Source organism: Zalophus californianus, chromosome 1 (assembly GCF_009762305.2).
Source record: "Zalophus californianus isolate mZalCal1 chromosome 1, mZalCal1.pri.v2, whole genome shotgun sequence".
Lineage (NCBI taxonomy): Eukaryota > Metazoa > Chordata > Mammalia > Carnivora > Otariidae > Zalophus > Zalophus californianus.
Genome location: NC_045595.1, coordinates 88,146,194 through 88,171,680, shown reverse-complemented (window position 1 = coordinate 88,171,680; position 25,487 = coordinate 88,146,194). Strand labels below are relative to the sequence as shown.

The following is a 25,487-nucleotide window of genomic DNA, read 5'->3' as shown; positions in this document are numbered from 1 at the left end:
AAGAAGCAGCTCCCTTAACTACATTAAATATGTAATCATTCATTCAGTCATGTATAAATCTCTCTTTAAGATCTACTCTCTATGAAGCACGATGCTAGGTTCTGGAGCCACAAAGATGAACATCTCCCCCATCAGGACATTCAAAGTATAAGGAGGAAGCCTGATGTCAATGCATAAGCAGAGAGATGTTTTTTGAAGTGTAGTAATACCAAGGAAAGAAAAATTCATAGGGTATCTGGGGTATCAGAGAAGAAAGATACGGTCAGATTTGAATCTCTAATAGTTAATCTGGCTCCATGGTTTTGAACGAGGGAGAGAAGCAGTTAAGGTGCTACTGTGGTGTCTGGACAAGAGATTATGAGGCCCTGAAGTGCAGTGGTATTGAGGGCAAGAGAGCAGAGGAGTCATCTGTAGACCTATTTAGGCAACAAATTTGGCAGGAAATGCTGACCGCCTAGATACCAACTGGGGAAGGGGAGAAGGGAAATGGAGGAATGAAGGGTCTTCTCCAACTTCTAGCTTGAGTTATCTTGTTGATTTCTCTCATCAGCCCTGCAGGGTAGGTATTGTTACTGCCATTTCACTCAGAGAGCCTCAGGATCAAGTATCTAGTAAGGTCCGAGCCAAGATTCAAACCCAGGCCGGCCGGACTCCAAAGCCCATGCTTTTCTACTAAAAACCAAGCCTCTTCCAGGATCTTCATATGAGTGTGACCATTGACCCCTCTTCTTAGATCCAAAAACCCACTCCCAGAACCATTAAATGGGAGAAAGGAAAAGAGGGACGTGGCAGGATTGGAGATGGTGGAGGGCAGGTAAAGGGTGGGGCCTGACAACCAGACATCCCATCCTTCCAGCATCAGCATCCCTTTCCCAGGGCTCTTCTCCACCAGCAGGCGCATGGTTCTCAAGGTGCACCAGGTAATGTGGTCCTATTTGTAGGAATCAGCACAGGCAGTGTCTGCAGTGATTTCTGGCAGGCAGATTTGCTGGGATTGCTCATGGCATTTCCAGTTTGGGGAGGTATCGGATGTGCTCCAAAGGGAATCGCCTAAGAGATGAGAGTCCAGGAACTCCAGTTTGCTGTTTGCTTGCCAGCATTCTCAGGCTCCATCCTTCACTCCACCATCATTGGCAGTGCAGAACTTCTCTGTCTGGCCAAAACAGTATCCAGACAGTGGAAGGGAGCTATTTTACCCCCTCAGTTTCCTCTGGATTGGCACAACAGTTATGAGACAGCTGGGGGGAAAGTAGAAAACCCTCTTCCCCCATCTCTTCTGAGACTCTGCTCCAACTTCAGCTGGTGGTTCAGATGACAGAATGGTGCCACCTGTGGACCAAAGCTCATCAGTGATTTCGAGTTATGTTCTCTAGCAGCCACGGAGCCCAGAGATGGTACCCACCTGTCCTCACTAGCTGCCCAGGGTTTTCCTCATCCTGAAATGCTTGCATATCTCTTTTTCTTCAACTTACCCATTTACTGCTGCTCCAAATTGCCAAAGAAATTTTTCAAGAATCTAATGGCCCAGAGTTGATATGGTTTCCTAGCACTGGCTATCTTGTGACTGTCCTCAACAGGACTCACTCTCTGAATTTAGCCCCGTGACATCTGTTTTACCCTGGAGACATAAGAGAGGTTTTATGAGGAAGTTTCCTGAGGACAGAATTTAACCTGAGTTTTTCTGCTGTCATAATATGTAGGGGAAAGAATTTTCATAGGTTGTTTCAGTTAAACCAATAAAATTACCTAAAGCAAATTTTTATTTTCCTGTTGATTACATTTTGTATTAAGAAACATATGGGACAGGGAGCCCTTTGGCCTGACTTTTTTTTTTTTTTTTTTGAGAGTGAGAGAGAAAAAATGAGCATGAGCAGGGTGAGGAGCAGAGGGAGAAGCAGACTCCCCGCTGAGAAGGAAGCCTGATTCAGGGCTCAATCCTGGGGCTCCTGGATCAGGACCTGTGCTGAAGGCAGACACTTAACCGTCTGAGCCACCCAGACGCCCCTGGCCTGACTTTTAATTCTTGGGGCAATGTATGTTTTGAGAGAAATGTAACGAGGACCCTTCAGTATCCTGCCTGATATGCAATGAAAGGTTTTCTATTATTTTCCTTCTATTTGTGTATAGTTTGCTACCTTTTTCAGCAAAGTTTGTGTCCTTAGTGACTCACAAAGAGTGAGATTCCGGAGGCTTTCTGTACAAAGTAACCCCCGCATTAGAAATTGGATACTCTGCAGCTGTTGTAAAGAGAGGCTTTTCATGGGCAGGTTCTTGGGCTTCCTGAGTCTTTCTCCAAGATCAAGGTCTGAGTTCTACTCACAATTGTGAAACTCTTCTTTGTGACTCTGGATAAATAACCTTCCTGTACTTTAAATTGCATTATCTACAAAACAAAGACTGTAATGCCTGCTCCCACTCACTTCTCAGTGACATTATTTTGCATCAGTGAGAAAGTCAGCACTTCGGGTTGCTCTCAGGGACCTGCTATTTTAGAAATGCCTTCTTAGCAGTCAGGGCCACACAGGGCAGCCAGACATATGCCACAAAGGATCTGAAGATTGAGACTTCAAAGAAAAAAAATCCACTTACTGCTTACTTTCTCAAGACTCTATATTTGAAATTTTGGCTCTTGTTTACTTTATATGACAAGGTAAGATACGTCTCTGGACCTCTGGCATGAAATAGTACCTGCTTCATAGCTCTGCAATAAGAATTAAAGGAGGAAGTGCACGCAACACACCCAGCGTGGAATAAGGGGTCAAGAAGCATGGGCTAAGTGACCTGTGTTAGATGTTATGATAGATCATTCATTCAGATGTTTTATTGGCCAGGAACCCAATTAAATTAAATGTACATGAGGTACCAGCCACTCCTATAAAGAGCGTCAGGATTTCCAAGAAAAAAAATGGCTAAAGCTGAAAGATGCGGAGATACTATCTGTAATTAGTAACCAAAAGGCCTTTAGCACAGGTGATAACTCTAGCTCTTAGTGCTGAAGGCCTGGTCTCATTTCAGGGTAGGCACAAAGTTAGTTTAACATTGCAGATGGATAGTGGATGGATGGCAATAAAGGAAATGTAATTTAAGCTATCTCATGTCCTTTAAGTTCAGAGAATTTCTCCCCAGCACGATTTCAGTCTTCTGGCTTTTTCCTGTTTCCTCCTCTAGGCAGTGATGGTTTGGTACTTCCAGGATCTCTCTTGACAATTGATTCCCAGGCCCAGCTCATCAGAGGCTTTTTGTTAGGACAACATCACTCTCAAGTCTCTTCCTCCTTATCTGAAAATTGCTTTTTATTGAGCTGCAGCTGAATTATCTAAAGCTAGAATAATTGCTTGCTGTTTCTTTGCTTCTGTCCATTACTGGAAAACCATTGAAACTTTAAATTGTGCCCAGTTTTTCTTCACCTGCCTTGATTATGCCCCTCCTATATTCCTGCTAATTTTATCTGGAGTCCATAGCACCGTTGGACCTTTTTCATTTTCCTAAGGCCCAGAGGATGGTACCCCTTGCTTGAGGCTGCAGATACACAAGCAGTGAGCTTAGACAAGAAACAAGGTCTCCTGACTCCTTATTTTGGGATATTTTCACTTCCTCTGCAGATGGCCTCTTCTGTGGAAGAGGAAATGTGATTCATATTTCCATGTGGACATGAAAAATGGCCCAAACTGTAAAGAACTATTTATTAGCAAGTACTTAAACTAGTGTTTCTCAAAGTGTGGTCCTCTAACCAGTAGCACCAGCATCACCAAGGAACTTGTTAGAAAGGCAAAATCTCAGACAGCACCCAAGACCTAATGAAGCAGAAATTCAAGCCCCACAGGTGATTCTAATATGTGCTCAAGTTTGAGAACCATAATCATATACCTTGATTATATATGGCCATTAAATAGCCACTGATACATGAAATTGTGTTTGGATTTCACAAGTAGGTTTGAATTTCAAGTCTGTTATTTTAGCTGGAAGACAAGGTAAACTGATATGTTTAAAAGTCTGAGGTTCTGCTGAAATTAGCAGAAGTGTTCTCACAGCCCCGTGGGATCACAGATCTACCTGAAAAAAAAAGCAGGATTCAGGGTGGAAGGCAGATATTTCTCAGGATGGAGCATATACACTGTACTGTTCAATTCAACAGAGATATTAAATCTCTCTCTAGTCTTAATTATGTTGCTTTAATGATATATTTTATCTTCCTGGTCTCTGAAGACATTTGAGTTTGCCACCAAATCTTATTTACTTTGTATGCAGGGTATTAGATAGATGTGTCAGCTAGCACTGTCAGGTAGAACTTTCTGTGATATTCTATTCTGTGTTCAATAGAATGTTCAATATCACTGCTGTCCAATAGGGTAAGCACTAGCCATGTATAGCTATTGAGCACTTAAAATGTGCTTTGGGGCAATAGAGGAACTGAGTTTTTAGTTTTATTGAATTGTAATGAATTTATACTTAGGGGCACCTGAGTGGCACAGTCGGTTAAGCCTCTAACTATTGCTACCCCATCCCTCCCACCCCCCACCACTCCAGCAACCCTCAGTTTGTTTCCTGAGATTAAGAATTCCTCATATCAGTGAGGTCATATGATACATGTCTTTCTCTGACTTATTTCACTCAGCATAATGGGAGGGATGGGGTGGCTGGGTGATATACATTGAGGAGGGTATGGGCTATGGTGAGTGCTGTGAATTGTGTAAGACTGTTGAATCACAGACCTGTACCTCTGAAACAAATAATACATTATATGTTAAAAAAAAAAAAAGAAGAAGAAGAAGAAGATAACAGGAAGGGAAGAATGAAGGGGGGGAAATCGGAGGGGGAAGACGAACCATGAGAGACTATGGACTCTGAGAAACAAACTGAGGGTTTTAGAGGGGAGGGGTGTGGGGGGATGGGTTAGCCTGGTGATGGGTATGAAGGAGGGCACATACTGCATGGAGCAGTGGGTGTTATATGCAAACAATGAATCATGGAACACTACATCAAAAACTAATGATGTAATGTATGGTGATTAACATAACATAATAAATTAATTAATAAATTAAATTAATTAATTAATTTTTAAAAAAGCCTCTAACTATTGGTTTGATCTCAGGGTCCTGGGAATCAAGCCCCACATTGGACTCCACACTCAGTGCAGAGGCTGCTTGAGATTCTCTCTCCCTCTTCCTCTGCCCCTCCCACTCGTGCTCTCTCTCTCTCTCTCAAATAAATAAATAAATCTTTTAAAAAATTTACACTTAAATCACCACATGTGGCTAGTAGCTACCCTACTGGAAATGCAAATCCAGATATGTCAATCTAATATCTCACAAAATAATTGATTAAATAGAAAAGTAAGTATACACTTTTCAAAACTATTTGGAAAACTTACAAACTGATCATCTACAATACCCTTTTTAAATATTGGTGGCCCACTTCTAGGGCCAGTCCAAAAGTGATTGTGCCTAATCATTTATTAGGACAGTTTGATAAAGTTAGGAGTCTTTCATTCGTGATAGGGACTAAGTAATTCTAGGACCAGCAAGTTTTCTGAGACTTTTCATAACTTCAGTTCTTTGATAATCTATTTTTTTTTTTAAAGATTTTATTTATTTATTTGACAGAGAGAGACACAGCGAGAGAGGGAACACAAGCAGGGGGAGTGGGAGAGGGAGAAGCAGGCTTCCGGCTGAGCAGGGAGCCCGATGTGGGGCTCGATCCCAGGACCCTGGGACCATGACCTGAGCTGAAGGCAGACTCTTAACGACTGAGCCACCCAGGCGCCCCGATAATCTATTTTAAGTGGGAAGATGTTGCTGATTCAAATTTGAAAGAAATCGTAGAATGTGCAAATGACAGTTCTTCAACAGAAATCATACAAAAATGTTTTAAAAATCTAAATTCATTTTTGATCCTGAGTAACGTCACCTATTAAAAAGCTATCATTATCAAGTTTTGCAAAAGGTTATATATCAATAAAAAAATTTGAAGTTTAAAAGTTCATATGTGACTGAATTTGAGTACTATTTGATGTATTGTCAAGTTCATGTTTCCAGATATTTTTAAGTGTTTAGAAATTTCCTCTCCCAAGAAAAATAATGCCCACTCCCTTTATTTTCCACTTAGGATGATTTCAGTTTATGAAGTAATGATACAAAACCGAGGAATAGTCTTTCTTAAAACATAGTTAGAATTTTTTTAAACCTTAGTCTCACTTGAGTTCAGAAAGAACACTGATTCAACGTTACCTTATTCTCTAGTCTCCCTTCCAGTTATAGGGCATTGTCAGGCTTAAGAACAATACTGAAGGTTAGAGTAGGTTTAAGGTAGAAGTAATCATATTTACCCAATCTAAAACATTCACTTCAAGAATGGAGATGAGCAAATAAGGACTGACCATGAAATTATTGAATATTACTAGCCCCTTAACTAGAGACCCAGGTTTAATTGTCCCTAGAATGGCTTTGCTACCTGAAGTTCAGCCAAATTGGATTGGGATAATAAGTGAGTTTGATTACTTACTTTCTTCATTGGTTCTGACAGCTCTACCTGGGGAAATGATCCAAAGTGAAGCACTCTTTCTAGTCTAGATTTCCTATGGATAAAGCCTTGGCAAAATGTTTGCCAAACGTGGCATTCATATCTTCTAAACTTATTAAGTCAGTTAATGGATGCTCAGAGTATGCAAAGTTCAAGAGATTATTAAATGTGTTTCCAATATCTGAGGGATAAATATGCCTGTTGATAGGGAGGATACACTGTGATACCTCAAAAAGAGCAAGATCAAGAATAGGAGGAGTGTATTGTTATTAAATTTATCAAGAGTTGTATAGCCTGCCACATTAATTGAGGTCGTTGTGGCTAACCATAACAATCCCCAAATATATCTAAGACCTTAAACGTGTGCACATTTTTTAGCCTCACAGTTCTATTTTTTAAAAGTTGTTCTATATAAATCATCACGGATTTTATATTTATAAATGAAATGTTTAACATAGATGAATGGTAATATGAACAATATAAGAATATACACAATGGAATCCTCTTTACCCTTTAAAAATAATGTTGCAAAACAGAGTTCCTAGATAGGGCATGCAGGGTCTACAAATTATTTTCCTTCCTTCTACTTTCTCTTGGTTTATTCTATTCTTTTTTTTTTCATTTAAGTTGAACATTTGGCTTGTCAGATTTTAAATTTTATTTATTTTTTTTTAATTCAAGTATAATGAACATCCAATGTTATATTAGTTTCAGGTGTACGATACAATGATACAAGTCCATACAGTTTTTAGCCTTTTTTCATTACTAATATAAACATTTAAGGCTTTAGCTTTTCATTGAAGGATCATCTTAACCACATCATACAAATTCTGATATTTAGTATCTTCATTATCTAGTTCCAAGTTATGTTCAATTTCCATTATTATTTATTTTTTATGAGTAATTGAGATTAGTGAATTTTTTTAATTAGATATATGGAGTTGTAATTGGTTTTTTAAAACGTTTATTTACTTATTTGAGAGAGAGAGCATGAGCGGGAGGGGCAGAGGGAATGGGAGAGAGAATCTCAAGCAGCATCCCTGCAGAGTGCAGAGCCTGATCTCAGGACCATGAGATCACAACCTGAGCCAAAACCAAGAGTCAGCCACTTAACCAACTGTACCGCCAAGGTGCCCCTGTAGTTGTTTTTTAAAGTCAGTTTTTAACTTAGGAGTAGTTGCAGAACATGACCTGTCTTATACTGATTCTTCGACTTTTCTGAGACTCGGTTTAGGACCTAGCCTTAGCCAGAGGTCAGTTTTCATTAAGATTTCATAGGCACTAAGAAGAATATGTTTCCTGAGTGGATTGGCAGTGGGGAGGTGAGCAGAGTAACTATAGAGGGGCAAGGGTGGAAGCAAAGACACTGGCTAGGAGGCTATTAATTTAGGCAAGAGATGGTGGCATGGACCAGGGAGATAGTAGTGGAAGCAAGGAGGTCGAGCGGGATTATGGGTATATTTTTAAAGTAAAACCACATGATTTCCTAAAGGATTGAATGTGGAATGTGAGAGAAGAATTGCCTGAGCAATGGGAAGAGAGGGATGTCATTAACTGAGCGGGAGAGGACCACAGGTGGAACAAATTTGGGGCAGGAGACTCAAACGGAGGTATGTGTTACACACCCAAACGGAGAGGTAGAGTAGGCAAGCAGGGGAAAATTCTGACCTGAAGAAATAAGCTTGGGATATAAACTTGGGAATTTGGGGCTTATTGGTGGTTTTTAAAGCCATAACAATTGATGAGCTCACCTAAAGCATTGGTTCTTATCTGGGGCTGACTGGGATGGATGCTCCTGGCACCTAGTAGGTAGAGGCCAGAGATGCCGCTAAACATCCTATAATGCACAGGGTTGTTCCATCACAACAAAGAATTACCTGGTTTAAAATGTCAATAGTGCTAGGATTGATAAAACCTGACCTAGGGCACCAGGATAGCTAGAGAAGAGAATGTGCTCAAGGACTTAGCTCTGGGGCACTCTTTACTAGGAGCTCAAGGATATGAGGAGAAATAATCAAAGGAATCTGAAAGTGTATGTCTAGTAATACTGGAAGGAAACCAAGAGAGTACTGTATACTAAAAAGCCAAGTACAGAAAGTCTATGGAGGAGGAGAAAGTGGATGGGTTTGTCAAATACTGCTGATAGGTCAAGAAAGGTAGGACTGATCATTGGAATTTGCCTCACATTAACAAGAGCAGTTTTAGCAGAGTGGTGTTGGCAAAAGGTCACTGGGTGGCCTTGGGCAAGACACTTGGCATCTCTGAGTTTTAGCTTCCTCATTCATAAGATGAAGATCATAATCTGCTTGATGGAGTTGAATGAGATAATGTGAGTAATGTTTGTAAAGCACCTAGCAGGGAACTGGCACATAGTAGGCACTCATAGAATGTAAGTTCTCCTTCCACAACTGTTCCATTCATTTCCAACTTCTCTCCTCCTATACCACCCCCCCCCAAACACAAAACTACGGCTTCAGTGCTTTATCAGTACCTATACTCTAGGTACTATTTAGTATTATATGAGGCAACTCTTTCATTAAAACACTTTACGTTGGGCACCATATCTCAATTATCCCTTGTTATGAACTGAAGAAAAGGAAATGTGTTAATAATTTGAGTTTTTTCTGTATTAGGTGATAGATTGGACTGGGAGAGAAATAGTGGCAATTTGAAAATATACAGAATCAGAAAGTAATTTCTCATGTAATTTCTCATAAAGTAATTTCTCATGAAGTTAAATATTGTATTAAGTTGCATTATGTATTAAGTATTTCTACAGTTTGGGAATGGTGCAAATCTAAAACAATAGCTCCATTTGCTAGGTTTATTATTGCTCTGAATATTTTCCCCACATTAAACTTTTATATTGCAAACTCTCATTTAAAGCCAAAGTCCTCAGAGAGCCATGTCAAAGTATGAGATGGTTGGAAATCTAGAGAGGTGGAAATTCAGTCTTTAAAACCTTTTACTCTGGAATCTTCCACTCATCCTATATTCTTTGGGGACTCAGGAAAATGATTATATATTACTCTAATGATTGCATAGTAACTTTATAAAAATGAATTTAATTTCAAAAGGTCAAAGGTAACCAAATTGTGGAAAAAAGCTATCTGAAAACATGTCATTCTGCATTCAATTCTAATTTCCACAGAACTGGGGGTCCTGGAAGTTCATCCAAGTAATGAGATTTTGTGCTAATTGCTTGGTTAGTCACAGACAGTGAACTCTTGGTCCAAGTGGCTCCTGACTGCTCTAAATGCTCAGAAAGCCAAAGAGGAATTCTCCATGATATAGAACTCCTAGATGTTCTGACTCAGTACCAAGTGATTCTCAGGCAGCCTGATTCTCATATGTGCCAAGTCCTCAAAGAGAGGTTTAATTTATCCCCCTACCTCTGCAGCTCTTGTATTTCAGTGAGTCTAAGAAATGCATTTGGCTTAAATTCTTTTGTCTCAGAAATCAGGTCACAACATACAATCAATGGCATGTTACTATAGCTGTTGGTCAGCACTATCTGAAAGAATACTTTGTTTCATATTTCCCTGATGCCGAGTGATTTTGAGCATTTTTTCATGTGTCTATTGGCCATTTGTATGTCTTCTTTGGAGAAATGTCTGTTCATGTCTTCTGCCCATTTCTTGACTGGATTTTTTGCCTTTTGGGTGTTGAGTTTGGTAAGTTCTTGTAGATTTTGGATACTAGCCCTTTATCTGATAAGACATTTGCAAATATCTCCTCCCATTCCATAGGTTGCCTTTTAGTTTTCTTGACTGTTTCCTTTGCTGTGCAAAAGTTTTACTTTCCTTCAACACCACTCTTCATTTTTTTAATAATTTTTTTATTATGTTCAATTAGCCACTGTATCATTAGTTTTTGATGTAGTGTTCAGTGATTCATTAGTTGCTTATAACACCCAGTGCTCAACACAACACGTGCCGTCCTCAATACGCATCCTATCCCCTTACCCCTCACCCCTCTGAAACCCTCAGTTTGTTTCCCAGAATCCATAGTCTCATGGTACGTCTCCCTCTGATTTCTCCCCCTTCAGTTTTCTCTCCCTTCCTCTATGGTCCTCCACGCTATTCCTTATGTGCCACGTATGAGTGAAGCCGTATGATAATCGACTTTCTCTGCTTGACTTATTTCACTTAGCATAATCTCCTCCACTCCCATCCATGTTGATGGAAATGGTGGATATTCATCCTTTCTGATGGCTGAGTAATATTCCATTGTATATATGGACCACATCTTCTTTAGCCATTCATCTGTTGAAGGACATCTGGGCTCCTTCCACAGTTTGGCTATTGTGGACATTGCTGCTATGAACATTGGGGTGCAGGTGCCCCTTCTTTTCACTACATCTGTGTCTTTGGGGTAAATACCCAGGAGTGCAATTGCTGGGTCATAGGGTAGCTCTAATTTTAATTTTTTGAGGAACCTCCACACTGTTTTCCAAAGTGGCTGTACCAACTTGCATTCCCACCAACAGTGGAAAAGGGTTCCCCTTCCTCCACAACCTCTCCAACATTTGTTGTTTTTTGCCTGGTCAATTTTTGCCATTCTAACTGGTGTAAGTTGGTATCTCAATGTGGTTTTGATTTGAATTTCCCCGATGGCTAATGATGTTGAGCATTTTTTCATGTGTCTGTTAGCCATTTGTATGTCTTCTTTGGAGAAGTGTCTGTTCATGTCTTCTGCCCATTTTTTGGGTGTTGAGTTTGAGAAGTTCTTTATAGATCTTGGATACCAGCCCTTTATCTGTAGTGTCACTTGCAAATACTTCTCCCGTTCTGTGGGTTGCCTCTTTGTTTTGTTGACTATTTCCTTTGCTGTGCAGGAGCTTTTTTATCTTGATGAAGTCCCCAAAGTTCATTTTTGCTTTTGTTTCCCTTGCCTTTGGAGACATGTCATGAAAGAAGTTGCTGTGGCCGATGTCGAAGAGGTTACTGCCTATGTTCTCCTCTAGGATTTTGATGGATTCCTGTCATCCATTTTGAGTTTATCTTTATGGATGGTGTAAGAGAATGGTCGAGTTTCATTCTTCTGTATATAGCTGTCCAATTTTCCCAGCACCATTTATTGAAGAGACTGTCTTTCTTCCATTGGATATTTTTTCCTGCTTTGTCAAAGATTAGTTGACCATAGAGTTAAGGGTCCATATCTGGGCTCTCTATTCTGTTCCATTGATCTATGCATCTGTTTTTGTGCCAGTACCATGCTGTCTTGGTGATCACTGCTTTGTAATATAGCTTGAAATCAGGCAATGTGATGCCCCCAGCTTTATTTTTCTTTTTCAACATTTCCTTGGTGATTCAGGGTCTTTTCTGGTTCCAATACAAATTTTAGGATTGTTTGTTCCAGCACTTTGAAAAATGCCTTTGGTATTTTGATCAGGATGGCAGTGAAAGTATAGATTGCTCTGGGCAGCATAGACATTTTAACAATGTTTATTCTTCCAATCCATGAGTGTGGAATGTTTTTTCATCTTTTTGTGTCTTCTTCAATTTCTTTCATAAGTGTTCTGTAGTTTGTAGATTATAGATCCTTTATTAGGTTAGGTTTATTCCAAGGTATTTTATGGTTTTTGGTGCTATTGTAAATGGAATCAATTCCCTGATTGCTCTTTCTACAGTTACATTGTTAGTGTATAGGAAAGCAACTGATTTTTGTGCACTGATTTTTTATCCTGCCACATTACTGAATTGCTGTATGAGTTCTAGTAATTTGGGGGTGGAGTCTTTTGGATTTTCCACATAAAGTATCATGTCATCTGCGAAGAGAGAGGGTTTGACTTCTTCTTTGCCAATTTGAATATCTTCTATTTCTTTTTGTTGGCTGATTGCTGTTGCTAGGACTTCCAGTACTCTGTTGAAAAATAGTGGCAAGAGTGGGCATCCTTGTTGTGTTCCTCATCTTAAGGCAAAAGCTTTTTATCTTGATGAAGTCCCAATAGTTCATTTTTGCTTTTGTTTCTCTTGCCTTCGGAGACATGTCTAGCAAGAAGTTGCTGTGGCCCAGGTCAAAGAGATTGCTGCCTGTGTTCTTCTCTAGGATTTTGATGGATTCCTGTCTCACATTTAAGTCTTCCATCCATTTTGAGTTTATTTTTCTGTATGGTGTAAGAAAGTGGTCCAGCTTGGAAGAGCTAAAATTAACAACTCAGGAAACAACAGATGTTGGTAAGGATGTAGAGAAAAGGGAACCCTCTTATACTGTTGGTGGAAATGCAAACTGGTGCAGCCGCTCTGGAAAACAGTGTGGAGTTTCCTCAAAAAGTTAAAAATGGGGGTGCCTGGATGGCTCAGTTCATTAAGTGTCTGCCTTTGGCTCAGGTCATGATCCCAGGGTCCTAGGATCAAGCCCCATGTCTGCCTCCCTGCTCAGCGGGAGGCCTGATTTTCCCTCTCCCTCTACCCCTCCCCCCTGCTTGTGCTCTCTCTCTCTCAAATAAATAAATAAAATCTTTAAAAAAAAGTTAAAAATAAAGCTACCCAATGACCCAGCAATTGCATTACTAGGTATTTATCCGAAGGATACAAACAGTGATTCGAAGGGGCACATGCACCCCAATGTTTATAGCAGCAATGTCCACAGTAGCCAAAATATGAGAGCCCAGATGTCCCTTAACAGATGAATGGATAAAGAAGATGTGATAAACATACACACACACACACTGGAATATTACTTGACCATCAAAAAATGCAATCTTGCCATTTGCAACAATGTGGATGGAACTAGTGGGTATTATGCTAAGTGAAATAAGTCAGTCAGAGAAAGACAAATACCATATGATTTCACTCATATGTAGGAATTTAAGAAACAAAACAGATGAACATAGGGGAAAGGAAGGAAAAATAAAATAAGAGGAAAACAGAGGGAGACAAACCATAAGAGACTCTTAACTATAGAGAACAAACTGAGGGTTGCTGGAGGGGAGGTGGGTGGGAGGTGGGGTGACTGGGTGTTGGGCATTAAGGAGGGCACTTGATGTAATGAGCACTGGGTGTTGTAGGGAAATGATGAATCACTAAATGCTCTCTCTGAAACTAATAATACAGTATATGTTAATTAAATGGAATTTAAATTTTTTAAAATTTTTATTATTTTTAAATTTTATTATGTTACGTTAATCACCATACATTACATCATTAGTTTTTGATGTAGTGTTCCATGTTTCATTGTTTGCATATAACACCCAGTGCTCCATTCAGTACATACCCTCTTTAATACCCATCCCCAGGCTAACCCATCCCCCCACCTCCCTCCCCTCTAGAACCCTCAGTTTGTTTCTCAGAGTCCATAGTCTCTCATGGTTCATCTCCCCCTCTGATTCCCCCCCCCTTCATTTTTCCCTTCCTGCTATCTTCTTCTTCTTTTTTTTTTTAACATATAATGTATTTTTTGTTTCAGAGGTATAGGTCTGTGATTCAACAGTCTTACAAATTCAAAAGAATACTTTGTGGTGATGGAAATGTTCTGTATCTGTTCTGCCCAATACAGGCACCGTCCAGCCACATGGCTCTTGTGCACTTGAAATGTGGCTGGTGCAACTAAATAAATGAATTTCTCATTTTATTTAATTTTCACTGTTCTAAATTTAAATAGCCCTATGTGGCTAGTGGCTACCACATTGGACAACACAGGTACAAGTTGAATTCTTCCAGAAAGGATTTACATTTGTTTCTTCCACTCATCTGAGGAATGACCAACTTGAGACTCCCTTAAATTAAATTCTTTGCTTGAGGCTTGTTTGAATGCTCTGGTCATATGATTTCAGACCATAGATCTGAATGAATACCAGGTTTGGCTCAGATTCTCAGAAGACGTTTTCCTCCCTCAACTAGTGGCAAGACTGAGATATGTGAATGTTTCTGCTGTCCCTTCCTGCATGATGGGTGTTTTTTTTTTCTCATTTGCTCTTGCCTTCAAGGGTAACCCTATGGAGTCCCAGCATTATGCAGAAGTCTCCTATTAAACTCTTCATCTTGAATGTTTTTTATTTTCATACAAAAACCTAAAATAAGTGTGCCTCCTTCAATCAGTAATAACTTAAGAGCCAATGATATACGGTAATGTAACTTCTGATGGATAGTAGAAGTTTAATATATGTTGAAAGAGAGAGAAGGGAGGGAAGGCCAAATAGGGCCATACAGTTTGGGTGTTTCTTAAAATAATGGTCCTATGACCCCTTAGATGTTTGGGGGGGGGACGGATGGTTAAATGCATGCTAACTTTTGTTTGAGTGGAAGAAGAAAGGAATTGGAGAGGAAATATACATATGAGACCCTGGTAGAGTACAGGGAGAAAGAAAGGCATAATAATCAGTGTATCGGTCAGAGTCCAGGCAGAAAAGAGATGGCAAGCCATAGATGGATGGAATGGCATCTCCTTGGGCCTGACTTTTTGAATTGGGCTAGAGCCCTGTTTGCATAGGTGAGATGAGAAGCTAACAACACTGTTTCATGAACATCTTTATGAGCTTCTGTACATAAGTGCAGCTTTGGGGTTCAGGTAACAATGCAGGACATGTGCAGAAGGTCCTTCTCTTTACTGCTACAAAACTCAGTCCTGCTCTGGACCCTACATCTTGAGGCTTTGAGAACTTTGAAGGTCACTTTCCTCAGTGCAGGTGTCATCCTGGACACCAGTGGCAGCTCCAGTCATGAGGCATGCTTAAGTGGCTAAGGAAGGGCTAAGAAAAGTGACTGTGCCCTATGGTGATGAAACTGGACAGGTTGGTTTCTGAGTACAGTCAGAGACTCTCTAAGATACTTGGGATATAAACTGACTCTGGAAATCTGCAAATGACCATTCATTTCTGCTTGCATACATGGAGCTCAGCTCTAGCAACATTTTAGTAATAGTATTTGTGGGACCTCACTTCAGTTGAAGAGAAGACGAGAACTGGGATATTCAGATCATGGTGGGGGGGGCGGGAATGAAGAAACTGAGTTAGTTCTTCCCAAAACTGAAACTTAAATTATGGAGGAAAATAACTATAAATATCCTTTTCATCTAATCCATACAGATTTTATCCAGAAGATGTAAATAAAAACTGTTAATTTCTGGAAAGCTATAAGCCTATTGGACCCAAGACATAAAGCTGGGATTGTGCATAGTCCATTTTTAGGCTCTGGATTATTGGACACCAAAATGTGAGAGGAGTATTTGGCATTATAAACAGAGTGCCCTGGCCTTGGGTGAGAAATCTTGGGTTTCAGTCAATTCTGGCAAAGCTTCACCACCTTGGTGAATTCACTTAACCTGCCAAGCACAGTATCCTTGCCTGAAAATGGGATATGATACACTCTCCGACCTCAAAGAGTTTTTTTATCAAGTGAGAGAATAGTAACCAAGTGTTATAGGACTGTAGGGGGGTGAACATACTTTAAAAAGGGCCAATCTAAGGCAAAACATTATCCCATTGAAGAAAGAAGAAAGCACAAATGATGTTCACCTACTAAAAAATTACCCAAAAGTAAGAGCTCCAGGTTCCAGTCTATATCTTTCAACATAATTGAATCTACTTGGATTTCGGGTTGAATTGAACATACAGTAAGTTCTATCAGTGATAAAAGAGAATAAATATATAAAGTTAATAGGCTTTCTAAAAAATATACCCATTTGTTATTCCAGTTTTGTTTCCTTACTCTACTATTGCACTTAAACTGAGGAAGAGACAAAAAGAAGCTCTAGAGGAAGGGATCTCCTATGTATGGTGAGAAAAATAAGACCTTTTATTTTCCTATGCAAGAGCAAATTACTTCTCTCCAAGGTATAACCCTGGAAATCTCTAGGGGCACCAACAGTTCCTAGAAATTTGGGCCCAGGTCTCAGCAGCAACTAGGATAGTACCCCATGGTTAAAATGAGAAAGCTATATTCCAAGGTCGGATATAACAATGGGACATGGTCATGGGGCAGAGAGCCTCTGAAAACTTGATAAAGAAGATGGGAAATGGTGGCCAGAAAGATGTCTCAAGTCAAAATGAGACTCCAGATGGATTCATGATGACACAAAAGATACCAAAATGACATGAAAAACTCAGAAAGACACTCAGAATAGAGCAAAGGCAGGCACCCAAAATTAAGGAGGATGGTGAGAAAGCGTCAGGCCTGACAGAGCTAAAGGGCAGGACAAGGTGGCGAACAAATGTTATGGCAAATGGAAAGAAAAGGAGCTATACCCTCTTTATCTTTTATCCGCAGAACCTAGGGCAGTGTCTAATACAGAGTAGATGCCCATTAACTTTTGAATGAATGCATAAGCCCATCAGACACATTTAGGATATTGGAAACTGGTCTTTCTAATTCAACCAACTGATAGCCTAAACCAGCACTTCTCAAACTTTAATATGCTTGTAAATCACCAGAGGATCTTGTTTAAATGTAGGTTTTGGTTCAGTAGGTCTGGGGTGGGGGCTGAGAGTCTGCGTTCCTAACACACCTGTAATCACAATGCTGTTGATCTGCAGTTACACTGATCCACACCACTATTTGAGTAACAAATACTCAGACTCAGCAGCTTGTAACAGCTTTTTGTTAAGGTGGAAATCAATTCCAAGAGGGAGGATTGCAAGTGGAAATAAGGAAAGCATCTTTCAGCATAAGGAAGTAGTTTGGGCAAGAATGCCAGTTCTTGAGAAAAGTGGTTTGGGGAACTTTCCTGGGACAGAAGCCGCTGACAGCCCCATGGCCAGCAGGAGGGAACCATGATGGCCCAGAATTGTACATGCAGATTGGGGGATGATCGCAATTTGGCAGTTTGTAAAATGGTTTTCCACGGGAGCCATCATAACTTTTGATAACCTGAATAAAAATCATTACCCAATAATGGACTTTATTTCAGTACACTCCATCTGTCTTGTTGCATAAAAATAAAAGTTCAAGTTTATTTTTTTTAGTTTGACTATGTTACTACCATAGAGTTTAGTGATATAGAAAGCTGAATAAAAATAGAGTTGATGGCGTGGCAAAAAGATAGAAATGGGAACTCTGTAGACAGAATTATCATATTAACTCTATAGTCTCCCATTAACTACTCAGTCCTTCCTCTATCATTGTACCTATTGCCTTCTGTGAACTGTAGCATGTGGTCTGGATTTAAAGCATACTTGTGGATTTGAGCATACTTCTATCTCTTCTAGGTGCCCCTAGGTGTAGCCACCAAGTAACAGGCCAAGATAGTGATGCAGAATCAACCCCAACTTGAGTGTGAGGAGATTGTGTTCTAGGACCAGCACCAACACCTTCAGCACCACAGACAAAGGCAAATCCCTGTGGAGGCATATCTCTGACTTCATTATGGTCTTTGCAGATGATCTTCCCCTCGCCACTGCACAAGACAGTCATTTCTAACCTGCCCTATCAAGTGCCCACCTTTCCTATCAATTGTGGCCCCTTTCCTTATGTTATAGGACTATTTCCTAATGTGTATATACAGGACACCATACTCCTTTTTCATAGGCAGGTGCTGCCATATATATTCCTGGAATTTGGCATCCATTTTTCAAACAAGTTATTCAAGATGCATCTCTCATATCATGTCTACAGGAGTAGGAGGTGGCCTTCAAGACTTTTAAAGGAGGCATACTTTAGGACAAGAATTCATGCAAACTTAAGGTCATGTGTGGTGACTTTGCTGAGCAAGGTCAAGCTGCCACTCTTCCTTATTATAGTATAGCAAGTCAAACTCCCTTCATAGGAGCAGATCAACTGTACTCCCTGAGACCAAACTTGAGAGCAAGAAAGTAAAATTACAGGAGGTTCCTGACAGTGGTGAAACCAGATAGTAGACAGCAACCAGACCTAGGGCTGATGCCTACAAATAAGAAACTTTCTCTGAGGTACAAAGAGTCATAAGACACAGGGCTCAGCTTAGGAAGACGGTTGATTATCATTGGGAAAGAACACATTGGAATGTGACATGCCTTTTAATGGACAAGTTTCTAGCAAACATTATCATAATTTCCTCAGAATGAGATTTAGACTGTAAGGGTAAATGGGGAAGATTCTCTGAAGCTGCCCATGAGAGCTGCAGTTTCTGATGGATAATGGCCCAGAGGGCACCTGAAGTGATAACACCAGAAGTGAGAGCAGATGCCCCTAGCAAAGGCATTGAGATGGGGCACTGTCACCGGCAATTACAAGGAATAGAAACTCCAGGGATCTCATAGTCACAGGAGGGTATTAGGGCTTACCTGCTGATCAAACCAGGGTCAACACCATAGACTTTGAACTTGGGCCTTAATTTGACCCCTTTCCTGGCTTTTCCTAAGGATCCCACTTGGCCACAAGAGCCTTCCTGCTCAACATGGAAATAACACAAAACTGATCGCTTAATTATCTTACAGTTCTGGAGGTCAGAAATCCAAAATGAATCTCTTTAGTCTAAAATAAAATATAAGCGGGACGCCTGGGTGGCTCAGTCGGTTAAGCGTCTGCCTTCGGCTCAGGTCAGGATCCTGTGGTCCTGGGATCGAGTCCCACATCGGGCTCCCTGCTCAGTGGGGAGCCTGCTTCTCCCTCTGCCTGCTGCTCCCCCTGCTTGTGTGTTCTCTCTCTCTCTCTCTCCCCCTTTCTGATGAATAAATAAATAAAATCTTTAAAATAAAATAAAATATAAGCAGAGCTCCATTCCTTCTGGAGGTTCTAGGGGAGAATCACTTTCCTTGCCTTTTCCAGCTTCTAGAGGCTGCCTGCATTCCTTAGCTTATGACCCCTTTCCATTACTCTAACCTCTGCTTCCCTCATCATATCTCCTTCTTTTTGACATCTGCCTCCCTCTTATAAAGACCCTTGTGATTACATCAGGCCCACCTGATAATCCAGGTTAATCTTCCTATCTCAAGATCTAATCATATCTGCAAAGTCCCTATTGCCGTGTAAAGTAACATATTCACAGGTTATAGGAATTAGGATGTGGACATCTTTGAAGAACGATTATTCTGCCTACCATAGGTGGTATCTTCAGTGAAGGCCAAAAAATAGCATTTATGTGGCCTAGAGGTGTCAGGCAACTCTGGACCCAAGGGGCTCAGAAAAAATGGCCCACTGTGCTAAAAAAAAAAAAAAAAAGAAAAGAAAGGATTTACACTAGCACAATGTGGTCAACCTAAAACCTTTACAAACTTTCTTACAAACATAAATTCTTGCTCCAAGAAACTCTTTAAATCATTTCATTGCAATATAGCATCATCATTATTTTTTAAATCAACCAATTACAGTAATCTTTGTGTTCTGAAAACAGGGACACAATAGTTGGCTGCTCCCCCAGAAAGCCTTTTACATTTTTTTTCACCTATGAGTATCATGAAATCATAGGACACATTATGCAGCCAGAGCAGTGCACCTGCATGCCACTATCCTCTGGCTGGAGCTCACACTGGAGCTCTGGCTGGATCTCCCCTGGGATGCTCACACCCAAGGGAACATGGTAGAATGGAACATGGTAGAATGGCTGTTTGTGCTTTTGCCCTACTTAGAGGAGGATTCCATTGTGAGGCAGAAGTTAACAACCCACAGAACTTTGGACAGTCTTCAGGGACTGCAGAATTTTCTTTCCTGTAATCAGTCAAGACCTGTAAATTCTACCTCCTTAATCTTTCTCCACTCCCCCTTCCTCTTCAACCTTATGCCACTTGTCAAGGCAGCACAATACATTGCAGAGTTTTCCCAAAATGATCTGATCCTAACAACCACCTAAGATAAATATTAAACGTGCAGATTCCCTGGCACCTCACTTGGAAATTCCGATTTCAAGCCTTGGCAGAGGGCTTGGAATCTACATGTATAATAAACACATCCCCCCCCCCCCCCATGTGATTCTTATTCTCAGGCAAGGATGGGCAAGACTGACATGATGAAACAAGCTGGGCTTGGAAATCAGGCACACCTTTGTTTGAATATTTTTTAAGCTGGTGAACTTGTGCAAGTTACTTAGCTTCTCTGAACCTATGCAATGAAAAGTGCATAGGTTGTTTGGAGAATTGAATAGGATTGTGTGGTGTGCATTTCACTGTATACAGAGCCCCAGAGTTCAGTAATTGTGAATTCTCTTATCTCCTTGAGCTTTATGCCTCTTCCCCCAGTACCTGCTAGGTTTTCACAACTGGGAGATGTTGACTGACTGTGCAAATGTCGTAGAATGACAACCAGCAACACTTGGTTAATCTCTTTGCCAGGACCTACCCTACCCACCCAGTCTTAACTTCGTGTAATTAAATGGGTTTTCAGGGCTCTCCCTGCCATAGGGCTTCCTCTCATTTATGAGGAAACAAAGGTTCCCCTTTCTTCACCCGGCTGCACAAAGAATGCTAATCTTCCTCACAGCTGTGTCAACCATAGTCCTAGCAAGTGCCTCCAGGAAAAGCTTGACTTTTATTCTACAAGAAAAAGAAGCATGACAGATTTGCTTCTCAGGAGGCTGAGGTTACAAGCGGACCCTAGTCAGGGGTCCCTGGTGGCCAGAGTTTTGTCACCACTTACAAGGAAGGAGGAGTCTTGGAGACATGGTAGGCAGAAATCAATGGCTCCATAAAATGCTCAGTGGATTTTCCTTGTCAGTCTTTCTTATTACATAAAAGTGCATGTGCCTTTCTTACTTTTTCTTTCCTTCTTTCTCTCCTCTTCCTTCCCTTCCCTTCTCCCTCCCATCCCTCCTTCCTTCTAAAATGCCTTCTCTGACTCCTCATTCTGACTTAGAACCTTCTTCTCTGTTTCCACAGCATTATGTCCTCATCTTTATCATACCAAGTTCTCAATTCTATAACTGTTGGTGTGTTTGCCTGTCTTTCCTCTTTACCACTCCTCTGCCTAGCACCTCAACTCCCTGCACACACTAAATTATAAGCTTCTGGGAAAACAGGTACCATGCCTTTTTATCTTTACATCTTTGATCTCTAACAGAGTATCTGACACATAGTAGTTGCCCAGGAAATAGTGAATGAATGAATGAATGAATGAATGGCTTCAGTGGTAGTGGGTTAATGTTGGTGTCTCACAGAAGCCTTTGAAGAAGATGGTCACAGTGATGAGGCAAAGGCTCAGAATGATTTGTTGGGAATCAAATAAAGTTACCACCATTCAAAAGGATCCTGTTTATAATCCAGTGGAGATTCTGACTTAATTTGAGGAGAATTCCTATAATTGCAAAGTGTTGCACAGAAAACCAAAGATACAAAGAAGAAACTGTCCTTAAGGATGAACCTTTGTTATAGTCCAGGGAAGGTGGCATTGGGATGAAGTTGAGGGTTATAATAAAGACCAGCATTTCTATTTCAAATTTTAGTTTACAAATTATTATCAAATATACTATCTATAAAGAAGGCATAGGTGTTAGAAGTCAGAGGATCTGGGTTTCCAAAAAGTGGCCTAGCCTCACTGAGTTTTAGCTTCCTCATCTGTAAAATGAAAATGATACCTCTGCCCATTTCAAAGGGTTGTTGAGAGGCTCAGTATGTGATAGCAGTGGGGCTATTATAAATAGTCCCATGAAATAAGTTATTGAACAGGTTGGTAAGATGAGGTTTTACTGTCTCTGAGCTAAGAGCAAGTAGAGCAAGGCTTTAAAAGCAACACTATCGTGAGTAAATTTTGTGCTGCTCATCCTCCTACAACCTGCTTTCTTATCCTTAAAATTAGAGTCAGAGTGGAATGATCCACAAATTGCCAATGAATCTAAGATACTAAGATTTCTACAACCAGCTTGAGGCAAGGCATGGTGAGTAAGTTCCCATTTAATGAATCTAAAGATACTAGCACTCATCAGAAAAGTGCTCAGACCCTATAAATCTATATCACACAGGGTGCAGGGTGAGTATCTGAAGCACATTGTCCTCTTACAGCTGAGCTTGTTGGCCATATGTCCCTAGTCCTCATTATCCCTAGTGGACCTGGACCAACTGGCCAAAACCTTACATATACTGGCAGAGCTAATTATTTATAGATGTAGCGCAGCAAAGGCTTTGCACCTTCCTTTGTGGTAAGGGCTGATTTCCCTGACTCTCCTTCTCCTTTTTCTCTTTTATGTATTGTCTGTTCCTTAATTCCTTGCATTTTTATGTGTCTTCAGTTCTGATTAATTCAAAGCTGTGAAGATATTAACTTACTAATCCATCAGTTGGGAGTGATCAGGAGGGAGAGGAGAGAAATACTATCCCAATTCTGCAAATAGAAAACCTGAGCCCAGAGACCTAAAATGAAGATTGGAGAGTAAGCCTCAGCTATGTGTCAAATCCATCACTAGAGGATTTCCATAAGACTTTATGTTGGTTAGGCTATATTTATTAAAAGGAATTTTGGTGACCTTTAGTTGGGGTGAGTTGTGTAAGAATTCACCTTAAAAAAAAGGAAGATTAAAAAAAAGATTTGCTACAGATCCAGGATTCCAGGAACAGATGAACTGCCAGTTCTCACAGAGCTTATTAAGTAGTTCAATACTCAATAAATCATTCAGAGTTTAGAGCAGTACTAGTGACTGGGTCCTCTGGTCCATCTCCAAAACAGCAAGGATTCACAAATACTGATTCTTATGCTCCACCATTATGGCAATTCAGCTATTCTTCCTGTGTCCATCAGCTACTATTCCCAAAACCTACTGCTTCTTTCTTTTTCTCTGTCTCAAGTTCTGATTGGTCCAGTTTGTCCCTTTGTCCATGATAAGCAAAAATTCCAAATCAGGTCATCTATAAAGTCCTAGCCAACATACAGACTGGCCATCCTTAAACAAGGTGCCCACTTTAGGGGAGGATGGGCATGAGGCACCATTATGGCAAGTTATATGAAGACAAAACCTCAGAAGAGGAACGTGGGAATAGATGTTCTGAAGCCTAGCCTGTTCAGCAAAGGGTTCAAAGTCAGTGTGCCATAACAGAGGCTGAGATGCCTATATAAACCGAATTTTCTTTCCTATAAGTAACTATGATTTATAAAAAAAAAAAAAACTTCAGCTTAAAAAGCACAAAGATTTTGAGAATTCCTTTATGTATCATTTTATTATTTTAAAATTCATTCTATACTACTCTCTTCTTTGATTAAAGATCATTCAATTAGTGAGGTTCTTAATGTGCTAAAATATAATTTTAATTTATCAAAATGTAATGGTCATGTAACGTCTAAGGATCATTTACTGAACAAAGTGAAGCACACATGTTCAAGGTTGTGTTAGGTTTAACTAGAAGTATTGCCACGGTGTTATTTTCTGTGATTATCTATTGCAGAACTGAGTGCATTAGATTTATTCCAGGTGACCTAGGCTTATTGTGGTAAGCTGGAGACCTCAACTATTTACAACTTTGTTGCAGGAAAATAATGTTCTGAGTTCTAAACATTCAATTGACAGTGGGGACTCCCGGAGTATAATCATTTCTAAATTAGAAATTAATGCAGTTTTATTCCAGAAATCTTATATCAAGCATCTTTGAAGTAGCCACTTGCGGCAAACATTTTAAAAAGGGCTCTGCTCATCACAACCATCTTATGACATTTTAATTCTTTCCTTGTCTTGAGAAGTGGTGCAAATATGAGGGAAAGGGAACTGTATATTTCTCTAAGACAGTGGTTCTCAAACGAGGGTCACAGAACTAGCATATTGCCATCACCAGAGAATATGTTACAAGTACAAACCCTGAAGCCTTACCTCAAATCCACTGAATCAGAAACTTTGCAGATAGGGCCCAGAAATCTGTGTTTTAACAAGCCTTCTGGGAGATTCTTGTGCATGCTAAAGTATTTCTGTGAGCTTCTGAAACCCCAGGAAGTCTCCATTTCTCATGAGAACAGTGCAGTATCCCCATGCCTTGGTTAGGAACAGGAGGCTATATTATCTTCCTAGTTACTTCTGAGTGGGGGTTAAATCTGGGAGGAAGCCCAAAGTAAGGATGAATGTGGTCAATGTACACTGGACCTGTTTGACTTTTCTCTGTTCCCTTCTGCTTCAGCAGGCTGCTGCCTCCTCTTTCTAAGCTCCTTCAATTTCCTATGTAGAATTTACTCCTAATTCCTCTCTGTCAACCCAAACTCCATTATTTCCTTCCAGATTTGCTTCAAAAATGACTTCCTTCAAGACACTTTCCATATTCCCTCTCACTTGCATTCATCAAGCATTTATCTAGCACTTACTTTTTTCCTGGCACAAGTTACAAAGACAAATAAGACTCTATCCCTGTTGTCATGTCCAATAAGAGCACACAACAGATCACTCTTCTCCTTTGCTTTTACTCAGACCTTTCTTATAGTTCCTAATAAATCATCACCCAACTTCACTTTGCTTTTAGGTTACTTTCAGTACATGTTTATCTTCCCTACTAGATGGCAAGCTCCTTGAGGGCAGTGACCCATGTTTTAAACTCACAATGTGTATGGCATGTTTCCTGGCAGCCTACTGAGCACATATTGGGGGCATGCTATTGGGCTGAATGAATAAGATTATGATTGAAACAACAGTATAGACATGTACAGAATGGAATTGATACTTTCAGAGTAAGTTTCTCTGTATTTTCTTCCTCTGACCTTTGATCCATCCTTACCCACCAACCTAGGGTATAAAACCAATAAAACCCTACTGACAACTCATTTGAAAAAAAAAAAGTAAGGGGGCGCCTGGGTGGCTCAGTCATTAAGCGTCTGCCTTCAGCTCAGGTCATGGTCCCAGGGTCCTGGGATCGAGCCCCACATCGGGCTCCCTGTTCTGCAGGAAGCCTGCTTCTCCCTCTCCCACTTCCCCTGCTTATGTTCCTCTCTCGCTCTGTCTCTGTCAAATAAATAAAAAATTTTTTAAAAAAAGTAGGTTCATGTTTCTCTGTGCTGGGCTGGAAAGAAATCCAAACAAGTGTTAGGCCAACTACCAGGTCAAATGCCAATCCACAGAACTCTTCATTAAATTTAAAAATAAATCTTAAAAATTATGCCTTATTTTCCCCTTACTCTTGGTTGGACTTTGAAAAAAAATTTCTGTAGAATCCTGACTCA

At 40.3% G+C, this 25,487-nt stretch overlaps 1 protein-coding gene and 1 long non-coding RNA gene across 9 annotated transcripts in view; one reads left to right on the top strand and one right to left on the bottom strand.

Moving 5' to 3' along the window:
• The window catches only part of LOC113918130, a 29,397-nt gene extending 8,233 nt beyond the window's left edge, over nucleotides 1-21,164 (bottom strand). Inside the window, exon 1 of the long non-coding RNA XR_003518450.1 lies at nucleotides 21,006-21,164. This is a non-coding gene — a long non-coding RNA (uncharacterized LOC113918130). The remainder of the gene's footprint in view (nucleotides 1-21,005) is intronic.
• Nucleotides 1-25,487, top strand: part of CPNE4 (copine 4) — a 499,753-nt gene that overhangs the window by 404,240 nt on the left and 70,026 nt on the right. The gene's annotated exons all lie outside the window — the stretch shown is intronic.